The following is a 15,754-nucleotide window of genomic DNA, read 5'->3' as shown; positions in this document are numbered from 1 at the left end:
AGAGCGTCTGCATGCAGTTTCTGTACAGGTAGGAGACCGGTTTTCATCATATATCCGTTCATGGTTTGCATATAGCTTAGCTCACATTGAATAGTGTAAAAATGGAGTAGTAACCGACTGAAACTATAATGAACTCAACATAGTTGTAGCCTTCCTCATTATACAAATGGAAGAAGAAAAAGCATGTGTCTTTCATGTAGAGTGGGAGATTGAGTCAGTGTGTGTGGAGGCCTGCACGGATGAGACTGTTTCTTTTTGGCTGGTTTAATAGGCTAAGAAAACATGCTGATAAGCAGCATAGAGAGGAATACTGATATTAATGACACATTATCTGTTGCTATCAGTGTAGTTTCCGATTTAAGCACTCTCTCTCTCTCTCTCTCTCTCTCGATCTCTCTAGGCTACTCTCCCTATCATCACACACACTTAGATAACCCAAATCTTATTTTCCTGTTTCCACAAACCGCGGATAAGATAATGGGGGGGGGGGATTATAACAGAATTATAGGGTAACGATTGCTTTACTGTATTACTAATTGATAGGCTACACTATACAGTGTACATTTGTAACCTAATCACTTACTTCTACAGACATTTACAAGTGCATTTGTATATTTATAGTGTGTGAAGTATTTTTATTTTTTTACCGGTCAATAACTAAATACAATGAATATAGGCGTACCTAGTATTTGGTAAGAGTATAAAATAACAACAACATGTTTTAAAAAAACACCAAAACGAATACATTTCCCCCATACATTTATTAAACGAACGAACAAAAACTTACAAGGGAATCCTTGAAAAACATCAAATACAACATTGTCATATTCATTCACACACATTTTCGTTTACATTGCATATCGATATTTCTGTCTTAGAATTGTGTTGAAAATATGATAAATCATAGCACATAGCTTTTATTTATATTAGGCTACATTGAAACAATATCCAAACTATAATAATTGGCATAGGTCTAATGATTTATAATAATATTAGGACTACAATTATAGGCATTTACTTAAGCTATTATTTGTTAGTCTGTCCTCGCATGCTTGTGTGAATAATTCATTTATCGTTCGAATTGATGAAGTCAAACATATAGCACAGCTCCGAAGGCCTTATTGGCTAATCTAATAATCACTTACACATGTTGATGCAGCTATCCTATATAATGTGACCAGGTACAAGTGGTCTACAGCCAACGAATAACTCTAAATAGCTAGATTTGTTCTGAATACATGTTTTTTGTCTAGTTGATTGGTTTACAACTAAAAGTTAAACACTCCACGCATTATGTAGCTGCAGACTCATTTAACTGATGTTTTCACAAAGCAAAGAGAAATAGGGTGAGAATAACGTGTATGTGGACAGGATCCAGACCTGCCAGTGTCTCACTCTAGTACTATCCACTGTGTCTACTGGCTCCTCTCGCCGAGGACAGACAGGAAACAGAGCACACTGCGGGTCTTGCACTGCGACTATTTGTGTTGAGATGTTTTATAACTTTGCAATATTATTTACTTTTCTGAATGCCTTGCCCCTCTCCTTTAGTCCATATATGTTTTAGTCCTTGGAAGATAGATGCATGAAGGGGTCTAAACTATACAACACTGATCAACATTTCAAAATGAGAACCAAGCATGGACGATGATTCACTAGTGGAACGAACACACACACACACACACACACACACACACACACACACACACACACACACACACACACACACACACACACACACACACACACACACACACACACACACACACACACACACACACACACACACACACAGCTAAGGAACATCCTGTTGTATTAAATATATTTAATATATTTATTTTCAGATATATGGACCACCGTCTGCAAGCAAACGTTATCGCAAATCCAGAGGGATAATCAGAGATGTTGTAATGTTACACCTCTACTCTCCTCAAGTCGCATGTCTACAGTGGCCCAGGACAGGCGCCAGGGACAAAAGCCCCGGTAGCGCCTAAACCGTGCAGAGAGAATGAAAGGGGGAGAGAAAGACAATACATAATCTCATCCGCTCGCCATCAGCAGAGTGCTGTTTAGATTGGAGGAGCGTCTACCCCGGCTTCTAAAGATGGATGTCTTTAAAACGGCCAATTTGAGAGATGGAGAGCGGGAAGAGGGGGAGAGGGGGAGTAGTGAGAGAGAGGGAGTGTAGGGAGAGGGCTATAAACACAATTCGTGCACTTGTGTTTTCCAAAACAAAGTAATCCATTACGGTTTGCGTTGCTTGTATTGGCTTAAGATGTGGTTACACCGCTATGAAAATGTGGAGCAATCCGAAACAGACTTTGTTTATGGCTATTTTAGCCTAGGGGCACAGATAATTTACACATGTATTTAGGTGGAATTTATTGACTCGATCGGGTGAGCCAAAGGTTTACTCCCGTTGGTTTATTTACAATAGTAATGGGCTACCGCTACACTCTTAGAAAAAAAGGTTCCAAAAGGGTTCTTTTTGGGTTCCAGGTACACTTTTGGATTCCATGTAGGATCCTCTGTTGAAAAGGTTCTACATGGAACCCAAAATAGTTCTTCAAAGAGTTATCCTATTTAGACAGCCAAAGAACCATTTAAGATTCTACTGAACAAAAATATAAATGCAACATGTGAAGTGTCTGCTTTGCCAAGATAATCCATCCACTTGACAGGTGTGGCATATCAAGAATCTGTTTAAACAGCATGATCATTACACGTGTGCCTTGTACTGGGGACAATAAAAGGCCACTCTAAAATGTGCAGTTTTGTCACACAACTCAATGCCACAGATGTCTCAAGGTTTGAGGGAGCGTGCAATTGTCATGCTGACTGCAGGAATATCCACTTCCATTTCTCTACCATAAGCCACCTCCAGTGTCGTATTAGAGAATTTGGCAGTACGCCCAACCGGCCTCACAACCGCATGTAACCAGACCAGCCCAGGACCTCCACATCCAACTACTTCACCTGTGTGATCATCTGAGACCAGCCACCCTGTCAGCTAATGAAACTGAGGAGTATTTCTGTCTGTAATAAAGCCTTTTTGTGGGGGAAAACTCATTCTGATTGGCTGGTCCTTGCTCCCCAGTGAGTGGGCCAGTCTCCCAATTGGGTGGTCTATGCCCTCCCAGGCCCACCCATGGCTGCACCCCTGCCCAGTCATGTGAAATCCATAGATTAGGGCCTAATGAATTTATTTGAATTCACTGATTTCCTTATATGAACTGTAACTCAGTAAAATCGAGGAAATGGTTGCATGTTGCGTTTATATTTTTTTGCTCAGTACCTTATATTCTACGAATGTGCTTGATTTTTACAAGCCCCGGTAAAATAATGTTTGAAATAATATTTGTGAACTGTTATGTTAATGTCGAGGCTTTGCCTTTCCCCAGGCATAAATGCAGGCAGGTCACCCACGAAATATGACATTTGAATTAATGTCTAATTCTGCCTTGAAACTGAATTGAGACCGTGAGCGTTTGTTGCCTAAATGAGCGCTGACTGACCGCATGTGTTCCATAGCACAAGGCAGTCAGACATGGTTGCTTTGGATAGGCCTATTTCTAATCCATCATGAGATTATCTCACCACCACTGACATCAGGATCCGAGGGGACATGCTTGGACTGTAAAGGCAGTGACTTTCTGATGAATGGTTTTAGGTTTATGTCTCTATATGCTACCAATCCAAATTATTATTTGAATAATCAAATAGACCTAGCATAATAGTGACACAAATATTAATTTGCATAGGTCAGGGCAAAAACTAGTCCTCCTTTCTATATTGTTATTTTTTAAAATATATATTTTTTACCCCCCTTTTTCTCCCCAATGTCGTGGTATCCAATAGTTAGTAGTTACTGTCTTATCTCATCGCTACAACTCCCGTACGGGCTCGGGAGAGACGAAGGTCGAGAGCCATGCGTCCTCCGAAACACAACCCAACCAAGCCGTACTCCTTCTTAACACAGCGCGCATCCAACCCGGAAGCCAGCCGCACCAATATGTCGGAGGAAACACCATACACCTAGCGACCTGGTCAGCGTGCACTGCGCCCGGCCCGCCACAGGAGACGCTAGTGCGCGAAGAGACAAGGATATCCCTACCGGCCACACCCTCCCTAACCCAGACGACGCTAGGCCAATTGTGTGTTGCCCCATGGACCTCCCGGTCGCGGCCGGCTGTGACACTGTGCTATTTTTTTGGCTAGCATAATTATACCATTTTCGATGTCCTTCTATCAAGTTTTGTCGAGTTAATGTTGTTTATGTCTGTTAACCCTCATACTACCGACTGGCGTATTTTGACCCCAGAGGCATATTTTTGTAACACAGCCCAAAGGTGGGTAATACAATTCTTCAAATTGTTAATGACTTTGTCAGTCAACTTGTTCTTAACAAAAATAAACCATTGTTTAGTGTTTTTGCATCAATATTGACCCCAAATGATCTGTACCACCAGAGGGTGGAGGACCTGCATAAGAGATTTTGACCAGCACCCCATGCACTCGCCTAAGATTGCACCTTACTTTTCTATACCACATATCATATGACTGTGTAGTTTTGTGCATAAAAGAAATCTGCCAATAGTATAAAAACTCTGCCAATGGTGTGTATTCTTGATAGAACTGCAACACAGAATTCAGCCTACACTCTGAATCTACATAGAAAGAAGTAAAGGTGTTTATACCATGGCATTGTTGAATACTTGTTTCTGATTGGCTTGAAGGGCATTCTAGGCCGTGCATTATTTCCCTTTATGAACTATGTGGTTGGAACCCTGAATGCTGATTGATTGGCTGACAGCTGTGGTATATTTAAGCAATAAGGCTCGAAGGGCTGTGGTATATGGCCAATATAACACGGCTAAGGGCTGTTCTTCGCACAACGCAACGTGGAGTGCCTGGATACAGCCCTTAGCCGTGGTATATTAGCCATATACCACAAAGCCCTGAGGTGCCTTATTGCTATTACAAACTGGTTACCAACCTAATTAGAGCAATACAAAAACATGCTTTGTCATACCCATGGTATAAGGTCTGATATACCACAGCTGTCAGCCAATCAGCATTCAGGGCTTGAATCACCCAGTTTATAATGAAGCAATAAGGCACCTTGCTAATGGTGTTACGAACACTGCAGATTGCAGTCGCACAGTACCGCGCGATAAAGGGAATAAAAATCCTCCGGGGTTTGTGGTATATGGCCAATATACCATGGCTAAGGGCTGTAATACAGGCACTCAGACACAATGCGGAGTGTCTGGACACAGCCCTTAGCCATGGTATATTGGCCATATATCACAAACCCTGAGGAGCCTTATTGCTATTATAAACTGGTTACCAAGTAATTAGAGCAGTAAAACTAAACATTTTGTTATACCCATGGTATACGGTCTAATATATCATGGCTTTCAGCCAATCAGAATTCAGGGCTCAAACCACTGTTTATAACAGATCTTATACCACAGGTATGACAAAACATGCCTTATTTATTGCTTAAATAATGCATGGTATATCAGAATGGTAGAATTCAATGGCTATAGTTCATTCTTACATGTTCTATGTTTGAGCTGCTTTTGAAAGCCAAAGTCGAATTGAAAACATTATTGGGAATGTTAAATTGGATTTTCATAATAGCAAGCTAGGACTGATGTTTTGGTTAGCTTAGCTAGCAAGTCTATTTGTTTGGTTATCAAGGCAACTACTGTAGCTATCTAGTAAACTTGCTAGCTACTCAGTGGATGTTGGACACATTTTTATCTGAAAATTGACACATTTCTAGTGCCAAATGTGTTCAATTATAGCCATAATATAAAGGGATAGTCAACTCGGGGCTCTATGCGTTTTCTGGAAAATAATGCAGCTCTGTGGAAGTTTAGTGCAAATCTAAAAACAAATATTTATTTGATTCCAGGTTTCTCTGGAGACATAATATTAAATGACACTTATAAGCAGTTGTATAGGAAAGGAAAGGGTGAGTATGCCTACATAAGGTGCTCCATCACTGCAGGTGATCTGCTTATCTGGTCAAAATTCCTGATTGAGCCCCCTCAACCCACAGCACAATAAAAACAAATGACCTTACATGCTTAGTTGCAGTCAAAACAGCTCATAATGTCAGTGGTATGAATACTTAAAAAATATATATATATAAAAAAAGTAGCCTCACTCTAAATGTAGGCCTACACATATTGGTGTGTATTCTCAGAAAAATAGGTAGGCTATACTACAGGAAATGTTATATAGCCTAAATACCAGAATTCCTATATATCCTCCAATAGTATATATATGTGCAACTACTTATGTTATTTGGGTGGCTATAACATTTGGTTTGAAGTCATTTTGAGGATTTGAGAATGCTTTTTAAAGCATCCTGACGGTTAGGCCCTACCACTCACATTGTTTCACTAGCAGCGATGCTAATCCTGGCAATAGGGTAAGTAAAATAAAACGAACTAAGGCGTATTCTTGGTCCTTGTCTCTCGGGATCAATGTGGATGAATCACTTTTTGTCAATACAATTAAGTACGCTATATTTCAAATGTTGGTGTACCGCCCATTAAATTACAGTAGTTTGTATCACCTACATATGACAAAATTATTAGGCCTATTTACTTAATAACAAAAAATATATATAATTCTACAATTAAATTATGGTGAATCAGTAGGCCTACTTTTAGTACTTATGTCGATTGTACTTTGTAAAAAAGCTGCAGATTAATCATGGGACAAATTTATATTTTAATTTGACAGAATATGCAAATTACTGTTAAAAAAATAATACTTTTGCAAATATTCTATTACAGATAACCTTATTTACAAGCCTAGTGATGTTTGATAAGAATGAAGTTGCTATTTTGCTATGATTGTTGCTTTTCCCAATAGTTTCTGATTGGTGTCAAAACGACCCCGTTGGTAATGCATGTATGTAAAATATGTTGATAGTATGAGGGTTAAAAGCTATTATTGTGTCAATCAGAGCAGCCTCGCGGCCGTTGTCCTCTCTGGTCAGCTAAGCGCCACGGATCACTGATGCACCTTGCTAAATGGTGTTACGAGCACTGTAGTTGCAGTCGCACAGTCCACACACACACACACGCGCTGCATGACACCGCAAGATAAAGAAAGAAAATATATAGCAAAATAGGTTTACAGCATTAGAGAAAACCACAGATAATTACGCTGACGTAATTACATTAATAAAATATAGAGTTACATGTAGACCAACTGAAGGTTAAATGAAGCGCAAGTCATCCCGCATGGCCATATTCGAAATCTTAGCTCCTGTTCTCTCTGACATGAGAAGGCTAACACGTACACACACGCCGCATGGCGAAATACTGGAGGATACAATAAAAACACAAATCCAGCAACATAGGCCTAAAGCATTAGAGAAAGCACCACAGCTAATGCAACGTTTCATCTATATTTAATCCAATAAACACGCCTTCCATTGTAATTATCTAGACTACTTTTCAGCTTTCAGCTGCCCTGTGAAAACAACCACGGGGATGAATAGGGTTTTAACAACAGCATTCAGAATGATAACATACTTAATACAAATCTATATTTCGACACAGGCTGTGGGCTATCATTGGCATAATGACTCCACAACATACATCGAAAGAAAACAAACTTTTTTGTATTCATATTTTTTTATGCCAGTATGACTCGGTTCACCGCGCGCTTAATCGTAACGCCTCAACGGTCATCATTTTAGGACATCGCCTAAATCTGTCAAAGAAAACAGATGAAAACATTTATAAACTATGAACTAAGACTTTTACATGCTGGCCACTTAGGGGGCCGTTTTCACCCCTCTGCTTAGTTCTTCGCCTACCCAGAGATAATGGAATGGAGAGATAATGGAATGGCTGTTAACGTTATCAATGGTATTCGCGTGCCACTGTCAGCTCTGCTGCAACCCCGAGCTCTTGTTTACCCTGTTTCTGATCTCTAACAAACCCCAGGACCACCATAGTGTCCAGGAGGCGCGGCTTGCGGTGGATGTGACACTGACACACCGATACAACATCTCCGTCATGATTAGGACAGGTGTCATGCTAGGAGGTCAGGGCGAGACACAGCTGAGAGATAAAAACATAGGTAGGGATGGACCTCAAACCCAAGGCTTCGAATTTCTCAATCTTCAACCCAAGACCCACTTCAAGGACATACATTCTTCTTAGATGTTTATCCAAATTAAGCACAGGGGCTGTAAACAGTACAAATAGATGTATTTTTATTTTTAGTGTAGCTAGTGGACCTAGTTCACATCTACTCACATGTGACTCAAATAATTGTGTCTCACTCCAGTCGCCATAAGATAATTACGCTGATATAATTACATTTATAAAATATAGAGTTAATATGTAGCACAACTGAAGGTATGATGAAGAGCCAGTCATCACGCCTGGCCGTATTCGACATCTTAGCTCCTGGTACAACACAACACCTGGTCTCTCTGACATGAGAAGGCTAACACATACACACAAGCAGCACCGCATGGCGCGATACTGGAGAATCAAGTTATTTGAACAAATCCAGCAACATAGGTCTAAATCATTAGAGAAAGGACCACAGCTAATGCAACGTTTCATTTATATTTCATCCAATAAACACGCCCTTCCATTGTAATTATCTCGGCTACTTTTCAGCTTTCAGCTGCCCTGTGAAAACAACCACGGGGATGAATAGGGTTTTAACAACAGCATTCAGCCTGATAACATACTTAATATAAATCTATATTTATGCAGTCTATCATTGGCATAATGACTCCATAATATAAATGGAAATAAAACACAAAAAAAGAGTATTATGATTTTTTTTTACAGATAGGCTATTATTGATAGTAATGACTCGGTTCACCACGTGCTAATGGTAGCGCCTCAATGGTCATGATTTTAGGACAGCCTAAATCTGTCAAGGAAAACAGACTAAGACATTTATAAACTATAAACTTATACATTTACACATTGGCCACATAGGGGGCATTTTCACACCCATGCTTAGTTCTTAGGCTGCACAGAGATAATGGAATGTCTGTTAACTTTATCAGTAGTCCTCGCGTGCCACAGTCAGCCCTGCCGCATTACCAAGCTCAGCACTGTGTTTATGGTGCGGAAGAGCCTGTTTCCGGTCTCTAACAAAACCCAGGACCCGCCATAGTAGTCTAGTAGGCGTGGCCTGCGGTGGATGTGACACTGACATGCTGATACAACATCTCCATCATGATTAGGACAGGTAAGGTCATGCTGGGAGATAAGGGCAAGACACAGCTGAGATATAAAGGCATAGGCCTTTAGGGATGGACCTAAAGCCCAAGCCTTCAAAGACAGACAGGATCATCAGCAGAATAATTCATCTTAGATGTTAATCCAGATGAAGCACAGGAGCAGTAAAAAATAAAACAAAGTCTAAATGAACACATCACATAGGGGAGCAGCAAACAGTGCAAAGACATTTATTTCATTTTAGTGTAGCTAGTGGGCCTAGTTCACATCAACTCACAGATGACTCAAGTAGGTGTGGCTCACTCTCCATAAGATAATTACACTGAGATAATTACCTTAATAAAATATAGAGTTACATGTAGCCAAACTGAAGGTATGATGAAACGCCCGTCATCCCACCTGGCCATATTCAACATCTTAGCTCCAGTTCTTTTTGACATGAGAAGGCTACTACGTACACACACACACAAAACACACATGTGCACACACTAACCTGTAGAGACAGTCTTTCTGTCTGACAGGGCCGTAGGTAGCCTAGCAGTTAAGTGCATCGAACCAGTAACAGAAAGGTCACTGGTTTGAATCCCTGAGCCGACTAGTTGAAAAACCTGTTGATGTGCCCTTGAGCAAGGCACTTAACCCTAATTGCTCTTGTAAATTGCTCTGGGTGAGAGTGTCTGCCAAATACCTGTAATGTAAAATGTAGGCCTGTAGTGTAGATCTCTCTCTGGGCTAAGGGTTTGAGAGTACAGTACTGGAGAGTTGGTAGTTACTTCATTAAGATAATAGATCATTTAAAGAGGATGTCCATGGGAAAGTGTTCCACAATCTCTTACAGAGAGAGTATCAGCTGTGTTGTTTAAGATGGAATTCACCCAATAAATGACTGGGAGTTTTATATATATATATATATGGAATATATATATATTTATTTATTTTATTTTGATAGCTTACAGTTTAATTCGCTGTCAGTCAGCACCTCTATACTAAATAAATATCTCTGGGTGTGCGCCAGCTCATACTTTTTATTAGATGGAAGTAGTGCCATAAATGTGATTTGTTTTCCCAGCAGAAGGTGTTAAGAGCTTTAGAGGGATGGATTGTGGGATTGATGAGGGTGGAGAGTTGTCTGGGATGGAGGTCTTAATGTAAAATACATTAAAACTCTGGAAAGTAGCTATCAAATATCAAATGAATTGGTAAATGTTCCCAAAATGTCCCTCAAAATATGTTTCTTATTAAAGCACAACAATCCAATTGTATGTAGTGCAAATGTGGGCATTGATAATTGGACATATATCAGAAAATGTATCTTCTCCTTATCCCTGACCAACCTTGTAGGGAGTTCCTAAGCAATTTGCCTTGGCATCAGCACATTGAATAAGCAGGCCAGAGACCAGACTGTATATCTGTCAGGGGCGAGACCCTTCCAGTCCCCTTCCAGTCCCCTTCCAAGGTCCCGGAAGCTGTGTGTTATCAGCAGGGTGTGTGAGAGGGGCTGAGCACTGGGTAAAAGGCCCATGCCATTGTGCCTCTGCCTGGGCCAGCATGACGGATGGCCTCCTCCTCTCTGGAGGAAAGGACAAGGCCGGAGGGTAGCTTAGGCCCAGAGTTGCAGTGCAACCCAGCTCTCGTCCACACTGCTGGGTCACGCTAACCAGTGGTTCAACCGTTCTCTAATGGTGGGTATAGTGTGGACCCACTGGTAGATTGGGAATTAGTGGCTATAAGTTGTAGATTGGTGGCAATACACTAGAAATACAGGTAGAAATAACGCTGTCATTATTTGGTGTGTAAGAAGAAAGGTCATGTCATAGGTGAAGTTTACAAACCACAGCAGGAACAGCACCAGGGGTATAGGGGGCAGAGGTCGGTCTGTGAACCAGAGAAGGATGTAAGGTCAGGCTAGTCTGTGTCTCCAGACACACCAACACCCCCGGATCCATACCCAGACCCCTGCCCCCCTGCCCCCTGCCCCTGTGGGACTCATAACTCAGGCAGCTTTATTCTCCAGGCAGCCTTGGTCCGGGCAGGTGTGTGTTTGTATATATGACCCACTACCAGGGGATGTAAGGCCTGTACGGCTGTGATCTACAACACTGGTAATGAGTCATGTTCAGAGTCTCTGTGTGGGGTTAGGGTGGGATGTGGAATGCAGCAATATAGGAAGAAACATGCAACTTAAATATACTTATCCTCTCCACTACCTCCCACGCTAGGAAATAGACATATAGAAACTGTAGTGGAAAAACTCAGTAGAATGGGGTTGTCTTCCCTGGGTACCTTAAGATAAATGCACTAACTGTAAGTCGCTCTGGATAAGAGCATCTGCTAAATCAAGGATTCCCAAACTAAATCAAGGTCCCCCCCCCCCACACACACAGCTGATTCGGATAATCAAAGCTTGCTGATGAGTTGGTTATTTGAATCAGCTGTGTAGTAATTGGGCAAAAAGCAAAACGTGCACCCGGGGGCCCAGGACCGAGTTTGGAAAACCCTGTTAAATGATTAAAATGTAAATGTAAAATCTTGTGCATAGGATGTGCGGGCAGAGGTTACCAGTCTTTGGCCTGCTGCTGCTATGTTTCTGTCTCAATGAAACATCTGTCTGGACAGCCATGTTGGAACAAAAACAAAAGGTTGAGTTGAGTTCATCTGGCCACAGGCATGTAGGAGAGTTTACAGAATTGGTTACATACAAACACAGTTGTCATGAACCACACGTTTTGTTCTTCTATCCTTGTGGGGACCTAAAATTAATTTCCATTCAAAATCAAATTTTTCCTAACCCTTAACCCTAAACTTAACCCTAACCCTAACCCTAACCCTTACCCTAACCCTTACCCACTCTAACCCTAACCCTAACCATAACCAAAACCCAAAACCTAACTGCTAACCCTAACCACGTACCTCACCCTAATTCTAACCCTAAATCTAACCCCTAAGCCTAAAATAGCCTTTTTACAAGTGAGGACTGGCAAAATTTCCTCACTTCTCATAATTTTAGTTGGGTTACTATTCTTGTGAGGACTTTTGGTACTCACAAGTATGTAATCGTGTCCACACACACGCACGCACGCACGCACACACACACACGCACGCACGCACGCACGCACGCACACACACACACACACACACACACACACACACACACACACTAAAAATCTTCCTGAACTGGAAGAGAAGCACGCTCTTCTCTCTGACTCTGCTTTTACATTTCCTCTGTGCATTTCCTGAGAGCAACGCAGTGGCGTTGACATCATTGTTCATTGTTTAAAATTGATCCGGTTGAATTATGAGCCGTTTGGAGCGAAAGGATTAATTGAAGACCATGGTTAAGGGTCCAATATTAATGGGTGTTTGTTTTTTCTTTTCATAGAGACGTACAACCAAAGGGTGGACGTAGAAACGCAGACGTGAGCCTACCACTTCCTCCTATTGTGTTACAGAGCTACATATTTATACTGAGCTCTGGTCTGGTCAGTCAGAGTCGGGTAAACACTACATCAATCAATTGCTGTAGAACTGAATTTAGTAGGAATGTATGTTCACGCCTTCTGCTTTCTCACTTGTGAAGGTCTGGGCTAGTGTGACCGACTGGGTTCAAACCCAGGTCTCCTGCATTCCACGAGACTATGTTCACTTGTTGAGCTAAAGTCTAGGCATTAGATCAGAGTGCTATATGTCTTCAGGTCTCATACAAGGGTCTTTGTTGGAGAGAGAAAAAAAAGAGAGAGAAAAAGAGAGACAGGGAGAGGAGTGAGGGAGAGAAAGAGATGCTTGCGGCCAACATTACTGTATGTGACATTGAATATCCCTCTCAAAGCCATTCCCACCACTCAAGTATTAACGTACATGTAAACTTATGTAAATCACTGTCATCTGTGGTTTGAAAGTATAGCAACAATGTGGTAGGCTTGCCAGTATCACGTCCATATATTCCAATACACAAGCATCCCCTGGTTTATATTTGCATTGCAAATAACATTAAATGGACTGTTGGAAATGTTTGAGGTGATGTCTGTGATATCTCAGGTGTGGAAGGTGTGGTTTCTCAGTTTGCATGCCAAGCCTGCATATACCTTTGATCAATTGCCTCGGAAGAGAAAACACGTCTGGCTACTGCATGCACGCAACATGTCACTAAACAAACACACACACACACACACACACACACACACACACACACACACACACACACACACACACACACACACACACACACACACACACACACACACACACACACACACACACACCACTGAGGCATGTCTGGCTACTGCATACACGCACCATCAGTCGGGGTCGCTGCATACAGGGAAGCAGGGAGGTCCGTGTGCCTCTGTTGTTGGTGTGTCTGGTCCCTTGTTACAGAATTGATGACACTGTCTCAGGAAAACAAACAGCGCGGGGAGCTGAAAGACTGTCACTCAACACAAATCACTGACCCACAGACACACAGGGCAACACAGCATGTGAGCTACGCCAGAAGGTCCCCTCTGGAATGCAGCTGTGTGTGTGTGTGTGTGTGCACATTCTCGTGTTTGTATTTGATACCCATGTGGACTGTGGCTGTGTGTGTTTGTGCACACACACACACACACACTCACACACACATACACTGTCAGTCCTTCTCCCTGGCACTCTCAGTCATCTCTAGGCCCCAGGCATGAGGCCTGCTCTACTCTGCTCTGCTCAGGGTGCTCAAATCCTATAATTGCTGGCCTGACAGTGACAGGTAATACACACACTGATACCTGGTCTCACCTGGTCGGAAGTAATGAAAACATCTACTGCCTGAGCAAGGGAGAGGGGGGAGAGGGGGTGGAGGGGGGGTGACCCTGGCCTTCAGAAAGCCCGACCCTCTTCTGGCAGGCCCACTGGGGTTACCCTGCACCTGGCCCGGGTAGTGAGGGGAAAATCATAGAGGTCCCAAACCCTAGAAACGTTTTTGAGTTAGATTTTGCCTTTCATTAGTGCTCCAACCAACTGCATTGAGACATTCTAGTATGCTAAGTAAGCTGAAGTAAATTTCCTTATACAGTGAGTTGGTTGGTATGCAGTCAGACCAGCCTCTCAGATACCTTTAAAAAAAACTACAGTACACTGGAAATAAAATGTTACTTTAGGACAACCACTAGCAGCAGACAAAGAGTGTTGAAGTGTTGAAGAGTGACACATGGTGGATATTCTATTGAGGACTGAGAAATGTTCAATTTTAATCCAGGAGACGAGAGGGATGAAAGAGCAGAAGTGGACTTCATTTATCAACCACTTCACCTCAGGGAGACGGACAGACAGCTGAGGGAGAGAGTACACAAACACGTACATAGGTACGTACACACATACACAGACCCACACACAGAGCCACAAACAAACATATCCATGAGGTTTATTCACGGAACGTTCTGAAGTCAAGAATACAAAACAAATCATTTTATACTGACATCACACACACACACACACACACACACACACACACACACACACACACACACACACACACACACACACACACACACACACACACACACACACACACACACACACACACACACACACACACACACACACACACACACACACACACACAGACACACACACACACACACACACACACACACACACACACACACACACAAATAATACTGCTTTGAAAAGACAGGGTTGTTATTGTTATCATCGATCAAAACTGTTTGGTTAGGATTAAAATCTGCATTCACATGTCTGCATTCAAACAGAGTTGACACAGGGATTATAAGCCTGTCAATGGGGCCATGCCAGAAAGGTGTCATCACTATTAAGGTCTACTACAGTAGCTTACCTGCACTTGATGCTAGTAGTTCAGTCTAAACATGGTAGGTAGCCTACTTGGTCGAATGAGGAATATATTTGTTCTCGTCAGTTGAAGAAGTTGCCCTTAATCTCCCCGAGGAGGATGAGTTGACCAGTCAGCGGTCTAGAGGAGGATGAGCTGGCCAATCAGCGTTCTGCGAGCATTCATATTTTTAATGACAGGTATATGGTCACATCGTTCTATTGTTGGGGTACGCCCACACCATTCCAACACACAAAAGCTGCTTTTTAACATACTTAATTAGCATTTGGAAGGAAAACTATTTCACTCATATTCTAAGTAATTATAGGTAATATTTCATAAAAAATCTGGAGACACTGGGAAGTTACTTTAACACTGATCTATGGTCAGTTTAGCGTTCCCTGATGTATGATGTCCCTGGGACAATATATAGGATGAGGGGAGGGGGATCTCTGGTCAAGTTCTATACAGGGCAGAAATCATGGTGGATCATGAATAACAAGCTTAGGGTGCCACCTTGTGGATAGATAGAAAAGTGACTTCAAAAAAATTGGGGTGTTCAATATAAAAAATGTATAGATTGTAACAGTGAATCTCTTTGATTGAAATACAAATGATGAAATATATTCAGTTGCCTGTTTAGAGAAAGAGAATCGACAATCAGGTAACTAAAGTATAGAGATGTGAAGATTTT

The sequence above is a fragment of the Oncorhynchus nerka genome, linkage group LG28 (assembly GCF_034236695.1).
Source record: "Oncorhynchus nerka isolate Pitt River linkage group LG28, Oner_Uvic_2.0, whole genome shotgun sequence".
NCBI lineage: Eukaryota > Metazoa > Chordata > Actinopteri > Salmoniformes > Salmonidae > Oncorhynchus > Oncorhynchus nerka.
The sequence above is the reverse complement of the archived record's forward strand: the minus strand, read 5'-3'. Positions refer to the sequence as shown.